Source organism: Marmota flaviventris, chromosome 3, assembly GCF_047511675.1.
Source record: "Marmota flaviventris isolate mMarFla1 chromosome 3, mMarFla1.hap1, whole genome shotgun sequence".
NCBI classification, from domain to species: domain Eukaryota; kingdom Metazoa; phylum Chordata; class Mammalia; order Rodentia; family Sciuridae; genus Marmota; species Marmota flaviventris.
This window is the reverse complement of record NC_092500.1, coordinates 127,931,689-127,945,174: the sequence shown is the minus strand read 5'-3', so window position 1 is coordinate 127,945,174 and position 13,486 is coordinate 127,931,689. Positions and strand designations below refer to the sequence as shown.

Here is a 13,486-nt window from a genome sequence, read left to right as displayed (position 1 = left end):
CCACCATCTATATCTGAGAACTGTTAACATTTTGACCAATTACATAAATAGTATTTGTTGCACCATCTGAGAGTATGTTTTTTATATGGCACCTTGTCCCCAAATACTTCAGTACACATCTTTTAAAATTTTCATTTTCCTACAAAATTGAAAATCCTCTCTACCGGCTATTTGAAAATACTCAGTTCATTGCTGTGAACTGTTGTTTTTTTCCACTGTACTAAATGTTCCTGTACCCATTAACTACCTGCTTTCCAAATCTCTATTTCTGTCACTGGTAACTAGTATATTATTTCCATCTATAAGATCAACTTTTTAGCTACCAAGTGAGGGAGAGTATGCAGTATTTGTCTTTCTGCACCTATCTTATTTTAGTGAATATTTTCCAGTTTCTTTCAATTTGCTACACGTGACAAAAATCTCATTTTTCATACTAGTTAATAATATTCAATTATGTGTATATGCTACATTTTCTTTATCCATTTATCTGTTGATGGACAACTTATCTGATTTTATATTCTGACTATTGTGAGTAGTGCAGCAATAAATATGAGTGAATTTATCTCTTTTTGACAATTGCAATTTTTCAAATATGCACAGAAAATGAGATAGTTGGGTCATATGGAGAGTTTATTTTTAACTTTTGAGGAAATTTTTTAGTTTTTCCATAATGGTTATAATAATTTATATTCCCACCAATAGTGTATAAGACTTCCATTTCCTGTGCGTTTTCACCAGGATTTGTTAGTTTTTGCTTTCATTGATAATAGGTATTTGAACTGGGGTGATATATTTCTCATTCCTTTTTCTTTTCAGTACTTTATTATTAACTAAGCTTCCCCTACCAGGAAAAAGAACAAAAAGCCTACAAAACACCCCCCATAAAATGTACCTTAAAAATTCTCTGACATTTATAAGCAATTGAGCAACTGAGTATATTCTAGGTCCCACTTTCAGGCTGCGGTACTCTTACCTACAATGCAGGCTCACATAAATACTACCCACATAATGTTTATCATTGTGCATAAACCTGGGTTTGCAATGGTGGAAGAATTTTGTCTTTTTTAACATTTTCAGAGTCAATAGCTGCTATCAGTTGACTTTGGGGTTTAATTTCATATTGATATTTCTCCACAATGTCTTTAACTTCTTTTGCAATTCCACCAATTGATGGGGTGGGTTTGCCCTTCAGCACAATGTAGATAAGCTTGGGCAAGGAGCAGAAGAAGGCTTAAGTCATCCGCAGAAGCAGGCTCATTATTGGTGATCTTGATGGCATTAAAGTTGTGCTTGCTACACCTGGTCTGGTAGGCTAATTTGTATTGGACACAGGCTTCGAATCCATATCAGAGATATCTGGTCCTCTTCTGAATGGTGTGGTCTTTCTTTTCGTCAGTAGTTTCTGAACAGAACACATATTTAGAGAGGCAAGTCATGATGTACTTTTCCATCTGATCCATTATCTTCTCAACTGTTTCTGGAGGCACTTTTTCACGAGTCAGTATTCTTTCTGCCACATTCTGGTAAAACTCCTAACGACACTCTGACTGCTTCTCAATGCTCAAATCCTTTTTGTAATGCATCCTTCGCAAAACATCTTGGTCGGCTTATAGATCTCTTGTTTGGTTTTGTGGAAGGTCTTGAGGAAATCTATTAGTGCCTTAGACACTGTTTCAATCCTGATTTGCCAGTTTATGGAAGGAATGGGAGCTTTTGCTTCCAGAATTTCTAACCTTTTTGATCCAACTCTGGAACAAGCACTAAAGAATTTCTTCACTGTGGTCACCTTGTGGACCTTTCCATTGGTTTTCTTTTCTTCAAATTTGGAAAATGTAATGAAGGCTGCCCCCTGGCTCGCTGACTGTTGCTGGCCAAGGCCTCTTCTTCCTCCTGCTGAAGTCCTTTAGCCAGCTCCCAGTCCTTCTGGATCAGCTTCTGCTGGGATCTGTGGTACTGTTCTCTCCAGCAGTAGTTGCAGAAGCTCTTCTGGGCAGGGTTGCCATAATACCCACAACCGTTCTTCCACAGGAGCTTCAACTGGTCTATGTAAATTCCTAGGTGCTCAGACTTAAGACTCATCTTCTTCCTGCTTGGTGACCCCTGGAGTCAGCACCACCTCCCCTGGTGCAGCTCCAGGAGATGCCTCACTGTGGTCTTGATTTGCATTTTGCTAATGGGTAGTGATACTGAAATGTTTTCCTGTACATGTGGGTAATTTGCATTTTTTAATTTTAAGAAATGTGTGTTCAGACCATTTTCACTTGGACAATGTATTTTTATTGTTGTGTTTCTGGAATCCTTATACATTCTTGTAGTAATTCCTGTCAGAAAATTAATTGAAAAATATTTTCTCTTTTTCTGTAGGTTGTATCTTTACTCTGTTGTTTCCTGTACTGTTTCCTAGACATAATGTTATGTTTTTATTTGCTGTCAGTGCTTTTGGGGTGTTATCCAAAATATCTTTTCTTCTATGGATGAATTGAATTTTCCCCCATGTATTTTTCCTGTAGTTTTATATTTTTAGGTGTTAAATTTAGGTCTTCAATACATTTTGAATTGAGTTTTGTACTTGGGGAGATGTGGTGGTCAAATGAAATCTTCTATTTTTGGTATTTCAAAAATAAAGTTAGATAACTGTATCTCCACTTTAAACAAAAAAATCACAAAGTGGCAATAACATTTCTTGTGTGTTCCTTTTTCCATATTTTCCCTCCCTAGTACATGTGTCTTTTATAATGTAGTTGCATTCTCAATTGTTGTTAGAACATTTTGTTTGCCCAGAGAGCATGGGTTGTGTGTACATGTGCTTGTGTGCTTAATTAAATATGTGCTAATTAGCATTTTATTGGGAAACTATTCATAGCACTGAAAAGTGAGCAAAATTTGCAGCACATGACTTTTATTTACAAAAAGCTCATGAAGGAACCTGTAGCAAAAAAGTCAACATAAAAGATACAACATAACTTTTTAGGAACTTCCATGCCTCCCTCATGAGAGCTCACATAACATATATGACAGGCACACGATACTAAATCCATAAAATATTAGTTAAGATTATTTTTCTTAAAATCACAAGGAAATATAAATAGAAGTTCTAGTATTTTATCTTTCTGCCCTAGTGGTTCCTCTTTTTTTTTTTTTTTTTTAACAATCAGGGCACCTGTGCTCAATTTTAAAGTTCACTAAGAGATCTGTTGACTATATAATTTAGAGGGTTTGGACATAGATTGCATCTCCATTCCCAAGTGTTTATATCCTTCTCTGAGAAAGGATTAAGCTTTGATGCTATTGACGTGTTTTCCTATGGTGGAGTGTCTTTTTCTGCCCATTCACAGTTTTATCCAGATGACATCCATTGGTCAATAGATCAGAATGAATATAATATGCACTTGATCCAAATTGAGGATGCTGCTGCACAGTTCAACTTACAAGGAGCCACTCAATGATTGTTGATACTTTTTCAATCCTCTTGTACCCTGGTACTGTGCTGTGGGACACTGCATGTGTGGACATCCTCCTTATCATGCCTCCCACATGGCTTCCAGAACGAGAAAACATTCAGAAAGGATCCAAGTCAACTTATAGTCAGTTTAGGATCTACATCCTAAGCCCACATGTAATATGTGTGGGAAATAAATGTTATAAGCCACTCAGCTTTAGGGGTTGTTTCTGATACAGTGTAATCTATTTACAATATGACTTATTTTAGGGAGAGAGAAATAAGTTTACAAACATATTTTCTTAAATAAGTTGGATGAGAAAACCTTTTAGAATCAGTTATTATTATTGGGAGGAGGGTGTGTATATGCACAACTGTCTAAATGTGAGTACTTTGTGAAGTCCAAAAATTAATTGCAGAGAACATGACTTCTTTGTGCACTGTAGCACCCTTTTCCTACTAAAAATTTCTGTCCTAAATTAAGCACTAGATGGCACAGGGCAAAGTAGGTGTTTGCTGTAGGATGGGGTGAGCAGGTGAAATCAATGTAGCACAGGGCCTTAGAGCTCAAGCAGAGAAAGGTGACAATGAAGGGGTTTGGCTTGACAGTGGTATTGGAGCCCATGAAAAGTGAAGAAAACCTCACCATGGTGGTGGAGTGTCTTCTGGCATGGATAATCAGAGCCTGAGCATGGTGAGGAGGCTGTCCACAAGTGTCAGTGGCCCAGAGCAGAGTAGCAGAGGACAGGAGAATTGAGGAGGTGTCCCCAATAGGAGAAGGCTGGTGTGAGATGTCAGCCTGTGAGAAGAGGCCATCTATGCGGTCTTGTGGTCAGGTATGGGGAATGTAAGCAGGATAGGGAAGTCATTTATGCATGAAGTCAGTTTCTGTGAGAAGTCAGGGCTCCCTTTTGGGTGAAGGGTGAGTCCTGGAGAGGTGCAGCCTGGCATGAAATCTCAGCATCTGGGAGCAGTGAGTAGACACCACTGAACAGTGTTAGTTCCAATGTTGGTTGGGATTCAGTGCCTAAGTGTGGTGAGGAGGGCATCCTTGGAGAGGGTAAACCTGTGTGGGTTTCAGAGACCAGGTAGGGTAAAGAGGGTGTCTGTATGTAGAACTCACCACATAAGCAAGGTAAAGAAGGCATTAAATTTTTTTTCTTATTTTTAAAAAAAATTTTGTTCTACATGACAGTAGAATGAAGAATGTGTTTTGGCAGAACATACATACATAAAGTATAACTTATTTTATTTTTGCTCCCACTCTTGTTTCATACAGAATGTGGAGTTATACTGGTCATGTATACAAATACAAACCTAGGAAAATTATGACCAACTAATTTGACTGTCTTTCGTATTCACCTCCCTCCTTCCTTCCCTTTGTCTCTCTTTGCTAGTCCAATCTATTTCTATTATTTTCCTCTCCAACCTCTCTTATTGTGGGTTAGCATCCACAAATCATAGAGAACATTTGGCCTTTGTGTTTTTTGGATTGGTTTATTTCAGTTAGCATGATATTCTCCAGTTCTATCCATTTACTGGAAAATGCCATTATTTAATTCTTCTTTATGGCTGAGTAATATACAATTCTGTATATATGCCACATTGTATTTTTCCATTCATCCATTGAAGATTGTTTCCATAGCTTGTCTATTGTGAGTTCAGCTGCTATAAACATGGATGTGGCTGCATCTCTGTAGTATGCTGTCATTTGGGTATATGTTGAGGAGTGCTATAACTTGGTCAAATGTTTCCATTCCAAGTTTTCTATGGAATCTCCATACTGCTTTCCAGAATAATTGCACCAATTTGCAGTCCCACTAGCAGTGTATGAGAGTAACTTTCTCCTCACATCCTCACCAATACTTATTGTTACTTGTGTCCTTTATAAATGCAATTCTGACTGGATTAAGATGGAATCTTGGTATATTCTTAATTTGCATTTCTCTACTTGCTAGAGATATTGAATATTTTAAATATATTTTTTAACTATTTGCATTTCTTCTTCTGTGAAATGTTTTTTTTTGCCCATTTATTGACTGGTTTATTTATATTTCTGAGTTAAGTTTTTTTTTTTTGGTACTGGGAATTGAACTTGGGGGTGATTGACCACTGAGCCACACCTTCATCCTTATTTTGTGTATTTTTTTATTTAGAGACAGGGTCTCACAGAGTTGCTTAGTGCATTCCTTTTTGCTGAGGTTGGCCTTGAACTTGTGATCCTCCTGCCTCAGCCTCTTGAGCTGCTAGGATTATAGGTGTGTGCCACTGAGCCCAGCTGTGAGTTAAGTTTCTTGAGTTCTTTGTACATCCTTGGGTATCCTGAATTTAATGTCTTATCTGATGTACTAGTGCTGAAGATTTTCTCCCAATCTGTAGGATTTCTGTACACATTTCTTTAAAAAAATTTTTTTTTTAGTTGTAAGTGGACAAATACCTTTATTTTATTTATGTGGTGCTGAGGATCAAACCCAGGGCCTCACACATGCAAGACAAGCACTCTACTGCTGAGCTCCAGCCCCAGCCCTTCTGTACACATTCTTGTTTGTTTCAAGAAGGAATTCTTGCTGGTATTTAGGACTTCGTATGGGACATCAAAGCCCAAGCAGGATGAAGAAAATATCTACACAGAAGAGAGATATGGTGTGGTTTTCATAAACTGAGCTGGATAAGAGAGCTCTTCACATATTGGCAAACCCCAGAAGGGAAATTGATCCTTACATGGTGAGGACTTCTATCCATGGGAGTAACCTTGTGTGGGCTGTGAGAGCTCAGGCAGGCCAAGATAGCTACAGATAAGCTTTAAGAATCTGATTCATCCTTAAAGAAAAGTAGAGCAGTAATACACCATCTCACTGACACATTTCTCTGTATTCCCAAGAAACCAGGCAAATTAAAAGAACAATATGCATGGTCTTGGACTAGAATGTTCAGGTGAATACTATCTTGTAGGACATTGACTCTCTTTCGTGCTTGCTGTAAATTTGAGAGGTGGCTTAGCACAGGATCAGAACTTCAGCAAAGTGAGCAGAATGTTCATTTTGTGGGGTATGGTTGGCTGGACCTATGTGGGAACACTCAATAAGAGCTAAGAGGGCTTTAGGCTAGGGGACAGAAGATTAGATTAAGGAGTAAGAAATAAATCAGGAAGAACAGTGTCTTAGGGAATGATGGCACAAGATGAGAGATTGGTAACATCCAGAGTATAATCAAATGAGTTAACAAATAAGTAAAAAGTTAGAGATAATGAACACAGATTTCCTTATGTCACTGAAGTGTGGAAGAAATGTGGAAATTAAGAAAATGAAAATGAAATCTGAGGCATTGAATTAGAATTAGGGGTATTACTGTGAATTTAGTGATTTCAGTATATTTTGATATAAAATAAATGTGGAAATCAGTGGAAACAAATACAGAGGTGAGAGAGAGGGAAAGATATGGAAAGAAGAAGATAGATATAAGAGAAAAAAGAGTTATGTAGGGTTATAAAAGAAGGGAATTCATTTGGGGAGAACTGAGGTATAGAACCCAGGCATGAGTTGGTTGAGAGCAGCTCTGTGGAATGATGCCACATGAAAGATTTAGTTTTTGGACTGTTTTCATTTTGGCCTTTGAAAAAATAAATCAGATTTGGCACTCAGTTTAAGTTCATCCTCTTCTACATGTGATTTCATTTAATTTTCCCAACTGTTAAGTACATTCATATTTACCTTCCAGAGAATGTTGCTAAGGTGATGTGGGGGGTAAAAGGAGAAATTAGTGAAGAATAAAAGGTGGTCTCCTCTTTTACTAAGAATTTCAGGAGATCTCAAGGTGGCCACTAGCAAAAATGAATGAAGGTTCATGATGGTGCTGATTGTGAGCAGCAGGGAAAGCAGAGAGCACAGAGGACACCTTCAGACTTTTCATTCCCCACCATGCTAAAGGAAGGTGGCTCTGAACATGGGGAGGCTGTCATCTGAGATTTGTGTCAATGATCACCTTAGAATGTGGCACAAAAAACCTGCCTGATTAGTCAAACCTGATAACATGAAGGCAATATGAGCAAGTGTTGCTCAGATTGTTTGGCTAAATAGTTACATTTGCATGTGGAAGCATAAATTTCAGTTTTCCTGGTGAGTTTACGAAATGAAGTTCTTAGTTCTTCTCTAATTGTCTGATTCCTCTTTTACTTCCTTCCTATTTCTTTTGAGTTCTCACTTTTGTTATACTTATCTATATCTACTGTTTGGAGGCTGTAATTATCATTCTGGTTGTCTTGAAGATCAGACTTCAGTGATTTCACTCTCAGGTATGTGTCTATTTATTACTTCTGCTCTCATCTAGTTAAGTGGTAGAGTAATTTGCTCTCAGGCTGAAATCTCATTTGTAATATGTTTTAAGGAAAAGATGGCATGGGATTTCTGAAAAAAGAAGAAGGTTTCTTCTCAAGATGGCTTTAGGAACAAATTATGCTGAAGTGAGTTTGAAAAATGAACTGAAGTCCTCAGGCGTCAACTCAAATTCTCCTGCAGGTAAAAGATCATTTTCCAGTGGTCAGTGTTAATTATGAGGTGAAGGATGAAGAGACAGTTGATAAGCAGGGCAGAGTTAATGTTACTTGCTGTGTCTCTGAAATGATCATGTCGGGGACACCCAGGAATCTCTGAGGATTGTGCTGCCCGTAGGTAGGAATGAAGGTGTTTTAGAGCTGCAAAGTGGGGAAAAATCCATAATACTTTCTTTACTATTATCATTTACAGAAAACCAGATTTTGAATTTTATTGTATATCATTCCATATAGGAATATATAAAAATGTGTGTACCTGTATTTCCAGAACTGAAAGAATATAATACTGAGTTGTTCCTCCTCACCATTGACAATATACATAATTAAAAAATTGTTTATATTTATTTAATGCTTTTATCTTTTTTTTCAGTGCTGGGGATTGAACCCAGGGTCTTGTGCATGCAAGGCAAGCACTCTATCAACTGAGTTATATCCCCAGCTCCCTTAGTGCTTTTATCTTAATGGAAGTGACTGCAAGACCCCCAACAACTTTGGTAGTGATCATTTTCAGGTTTTGTATATCCTAAGCAAAATTGCTGTAGAACAAAGCTATACCCTCTGTTGTGAAAAGGCTTTCTGACCACGAAATAGTGACTTAAAATGCTGATTGTATAGTAAAAACATGAAATTTGGTCATATAAATTTATCTTGTATAGCATATTATAAGTTGGACGTAGGATTATTTAAATATGTAATGAAGTAATGAGCAACCATAACAAAATATTAATAAAGAGATTATGTTGAAAAAGTATTTATGATACAGTATAAAAGAAAATAGTGAATCAGAAATCAATAAATGTGTATGTCAATGAAATGGAAAAATGTTCATATATGTTGTACACACTTCAAAAATTTCTGAAAAGACATGTGCCAAAATATTAACAATAGTTAATCTCAATGGTAGAAATCTGTGCTTTTGGGTATTTTATAAAGTTTTTTAAAAATAATAAACATAATTGACTTTTTCTAATTTTAATTTTCATATTATTTCAAATATTCACAGTAGTAGTTGTTGTGCTTTATGGGAGAAAATTAAAGAGTAGAAGAGAAAGATGTTAGATTTTTGTAACTGTGACCAAAATACCTGATAAGAACAACTTAGAGGAAAAAGCTTTATTTGGGATCAACATTTCAGAAGTCAGTCTTTGGTGAGTCAGCTCCATCACTCTGGCTCTAAGGTGAGGCAGAACATCATGGTGGAAGGGCATGGCAGAGTAGAGCTGTTCAGCTGATGGCAGCCAGAGGATCATGGAAACTTCCTCTGAGTTTTCAAAGGAAGACCTGAGGGTTCAAAGTGAAGCAGTGTTGGAATTCCTGCAGGATTCCCTTGAGAAGGCATGCATGAAGCTGTGAAGGGGAAGCTGAAGCTGGAATGGAGATCCCAGGGATTAAGATATGCCAGTAATGTGGAATGTCTGCTGAGGGAAGCTGTTGGCTGTAGATGGAGTCAGCCTAAGAAAGAGACCATGTGGATGACAACCAGCAAGGCCATTTAGGTGGTGCTGCAGAAGCTCTTTGAAGATTACATCTCACCACAATATTACCAAGATGCTGGACATGGAGTTTTAGAAACTAATATCTGCCTAAGTTTTGGTTTCGTCCCTTCCTTCTATATCCTTATTCCTCCTTTTTGGAATGGGAACATTTACTTTATGCCATTGTATATTGGAAGTATGCAACTTGTAAGGACAGGCACTGGCGATCAAAAGGAGGCAGATTAAAAGCAGCTGAATAAGGCTTTATTGAGATTCATTCCTGGGAGAAACCCTTCAGTCCAAAGAGTGGGTCTGGGAGAAATGCGCCCAGGCTCAGGATTGGAATTTTATTGGGCTCAGGGCAGGTAGGGAGGGCTTGGGACAGGAAAGGGAGGTTTTTAGAATCCCTTGTCTTCCTGGGGTTGGTCAGGGGATCTTGCCTGAGATCCATGTCCTTCCAAAATTGGTCAGGAGAACCCGCTGTTTGACAGTTGGTTATGAGGCACTAGGACTGCTTGTCTGTTGGCACCTGTTTGATTGTTCTTTCATGCACTTGGGTTGCCTGGTGCTTTGTTTCCTTAGCCACCTGAAATCAACCTAACATCCCAGCCTTTTTTATGATATAGGATGCCGAATTCCATCTGGCTACTTCCTCCTTGCTAGGAGTACTGGGGAAAAGTGGATGGCTTGGGTTTTGGTTTGGTAGGGAGGCAATCGTGGGCATGAAGGAGCATCTGGTTGTGGGTCACTCTGGTAATTTCACCCCTGCGCTTACAGGTGAACCTGAGTAGGGAGGGAGCAATTATTCATAGAAGTTCAATTACTAATATAGGAGTGAGAATGGGAGTCAGCCACATAATGAGGGTTGAGTTTAGCCAGCCTGGTTATTTGATTGTTGCTGTTTAAGCTTTTCACCCCAAAAATGGAGAATGTTGACTTTCTTTTTGACCAATCTAGTTTCATTGATGTAGTAGCAGCATTTTTCTTTCAGGAATAGACAGGTTCTTCCTTTGTCTGCTGTCAGGAGATCTAGGGATTGATGGTTCTGTAGTGAAACTAGGGCAATCAATGTTATTTACCTTTTCAGGGAAGTTAGAGAGGTGTTTGATGCCTCTACCACTTCCCAAAGCTGTTGTTCAAGCTTCTGAGTAGTGGTTGCTGCATAACCAAGTCCTTCTGCCCCCAGTCTGGAGGCAGCAAGTGAGAAGGCTAGGGAGAGTCCAACTACTACTGGTAGAATGATGGCTTATCTTGCTCTGGAAAGGGAAGTAGTAACAAGCCATATTAATTCAGCCTCACTGTACAGAGTTAATTGAGGAACCAAGGTGGAAGGAACACAAGGGCATGCTGAGGCTTAGATTTTTTGTTAGGGTACCATTGCACCTGAAAAAGAACCTCCAGAGGAGCAAAAGTGGGGGAAGAGATTCAAATGATCTGGTCACAGGGTACTGAACCAGAGGAAATGTAGCAGTAAGAGAAATTCCCTGATGAGTTATGAAAAAGGGGTACTTCCTGAAAGGCTGGAGAGGGGGATTCTTGGGGGTTGATTGAGGTATTGAGAAGAAGATCTATGGGAATCACAGGTAAAGGAGTATGATCCAAACCTGTGCAGAGGAAACAGTCTGAAATGTTATTAAATTTGGATAAATTGAGAAGCTGAAGGCCCTGATGTACTAGGGCAATCCATGAAAAAGGGTAAACTTTAGGATGGGCAACTGCATCCAGCTGGTGTTGGAGTTCTTTCTCTTGCTCCTGGATGGTTATATGAATTTTAGGGGACACTTGTACATAAGTTCTCCAGATTCTGATAGAGGCTGAGGGGAGCTTGGCAAAACCCTAGGAATAAAATTTACCATGAACACCACATGCTCATTTCATGTCCCATGGGTCCCAAATAGTTAATTTGGTGTATGCTCATTTTTCATAGCAAGGCTTATCTAGAAAGCATGTCTTGCATGAATTATAAGGGCACCCACCATAGGTGTTAGGCCAGTGCTTATAAGATTCCTAAGTTTGGTCTGATATGAAGTATAGCATTGCTGCACGTATGTGGGACAAGGTGGCTTGGTTGAATCCAGTAATGATTAGAGTGACTGCCCGATTGCAGCCAGTGGAAAGGCAATTACCTTGACCCATAAACTGAGAGTGGGTGGTGCTGTCTGTAGCCATGTCACTTGGATGTGGAAGCACCCTCTGTGGTTTGAGAGAGATTAATGATTAGTAAAAGAAGAAGAGTGTTGATGAGAAATCTTGAGCTTGGTGGGCCCCAGCATGGTGGAAGTCCAGGACTGGACATTTGGAACATGTGTCTTTTTAAGGCAGGAGACATGGTATCAGGGGGAGTGGCCCAAAATCTTGGCTGCCATTGGCATAGTAAGTATGACTGTATTGTTTTTTTTTTTCCAGCAAGATTCCAATGATTGAGGATGCAGTTCCCAAAGTAAGACTTCACCTGGTTGAAGAGGGTCCAATTTGGTTTGTGCTTGCACTGGGATTGAGGCAATGGATGGTGCAGGAAGACACCAGTCTGCGCATTCCATTAGGAGTTTGTGTAGAAGTGTGAGATATGGCAGGTAGAACAAAAGGGGAGGGGGAGTGAATGGAAAGCTTTGGTTGATTAAGAAAGGGTGCCTATAGAGTACCTCAAAGGGGCTAAAGCCTGAGGGGGCACTAGGGCCTGCCTGAATTTGGGTGAGGGCTAACGGCAGGAAATTGGGCCAGGAAAGCCTGAGTTCAATAACAAATTTAGTGAGATGTTTAGTGAGATGATCCTTGAGAATGCCATTAGCCCTCTCAACCTTACCTGAGGATTGGGGATGGTAGGGGATGTGGAGCCTCCAAGTGATGTTGAGGCCTTTGGAGACTAGTTGAACAACCTGAGAAGTGAAGGCTGGACCATTGTCTGGCTGAATGGAGTTAGGAAGTCTGAACCTGGGAATGATCTGCTCAATAAGGATGGAGGCGATGGTGTCAGCAGTTTCCCGGGAGGTAGGAAGTCTTCTATCCAACCTGAAAAAGTATCAACCAAAGTAAGTATGTAGCAAAGCTTTTTGTGCCTAGGTATGTGAGTGAAGTCGAGCTGCCAGTCTTCGCCTGGCTGGTGGCCCCTCATCTGATTTGTGGGGAGTTGAGGTTTGATGCCCCCTTGTGAGGATACTGTAGAGCAGACAGAACAAGTGGAGTGGACCTGCTGGAGAGTAGTTCTTATTCCTGGGGAGTAAAAGAGGGGTTGTAAAAACTGGAAAAGGGATTTGGGGCCAATTTGAAGAGAGTTATGAATGTCCATCAATAAACTGTAAGCTTGCTGTTTAGGGAGGGCAATTTGGTCCCCCAGGAAGATCCGGCCTTTCTCCCCAAAATGGCCACCTTGTGTTGTTATTAGGTCCTGTCATTCTTGTGGGGGAATATTTAGGTTTAATTGTGGAGGATAGGAATAGGATAGGGACTGCTGAGAATTTTTTCATTAGTTCTTGTGCTATGGAGTCTACTTTGTTGTTGCCTATAGCTATAGGGTCAGAGGAAATTCGATGACCTCTGAAGTATGATGGCCACTAGTGATGGCAGTTGCAGTGCCTCTAAGAGTTTGGAAATCAGATTGGCATTGACCACTGGTGATCCCTTTGTGATCAAGAATCCATGTTCCTTCCAAGTAGCAGAATATGAATGAGCAATTAGGAAAGCATATTTGGAGTCTGTGTATATGCTAACATGTTTGTCTTTGGATAGAGTGAGAGCTCTGATAAGTGCAAAAAGTTCAGCTTTCTGGGAGGTGGTCCCTTCAGAAAGGCAGCTGGCTTCTAGAACTGAGGCCGCGGTGACTACTGCGTATGCATCTTTACACCATCTACAGTGACCTATTACCAAACCTCAGTTCACAACACTGGTTAAGTCAGGTAAGGGAAGTGGGTAATCAAAGAGGTCTTCATGGGGTGATTTCAGGTTCTCCAGAAGCTGTGCACAGGAATGGTTAGCATTCGAAGATGGTGGGGATGGTGGGAGGAGTATGGCAGGATTGAGGGAAGA

At 39.7% G+C, this 13,486-nt stretch overlaps 1 long non-coding RNA gene and 1 pseudogene across 1 annotated transcript; one reads left to right on the top strand and one right to left on the bottom strand.

Moving 5' to 3' along the window:
- Nucleotides 1-1,015: 1,015 nt before the first annotated feature.
- LOC114104431 (rab5 GDP/GTP exchange factor pseudogene) lies at nucleotides 1,016-2,079 on the bottom strand (annotated as a pseudogene).
- A 5,586-nt stretch (nucleotides 2,080-7,665) lies between these two features.
- Nucleotides 7,666-9,725, top strand: LOC114104439 (uncharacterized). Its single transcript, XR_003584844.1, has 3 exons — nucleotides 7,666-7,730; nucleotides 7,823-7,953; nucleotides 9,309-9,725. It is a non-coding gene; the product is annotated as an uncharacterized lncRNA (long non-coding RNA).
- Nucleotides 9,726-13,486: the final 3,761 nt, after the last annotated feature.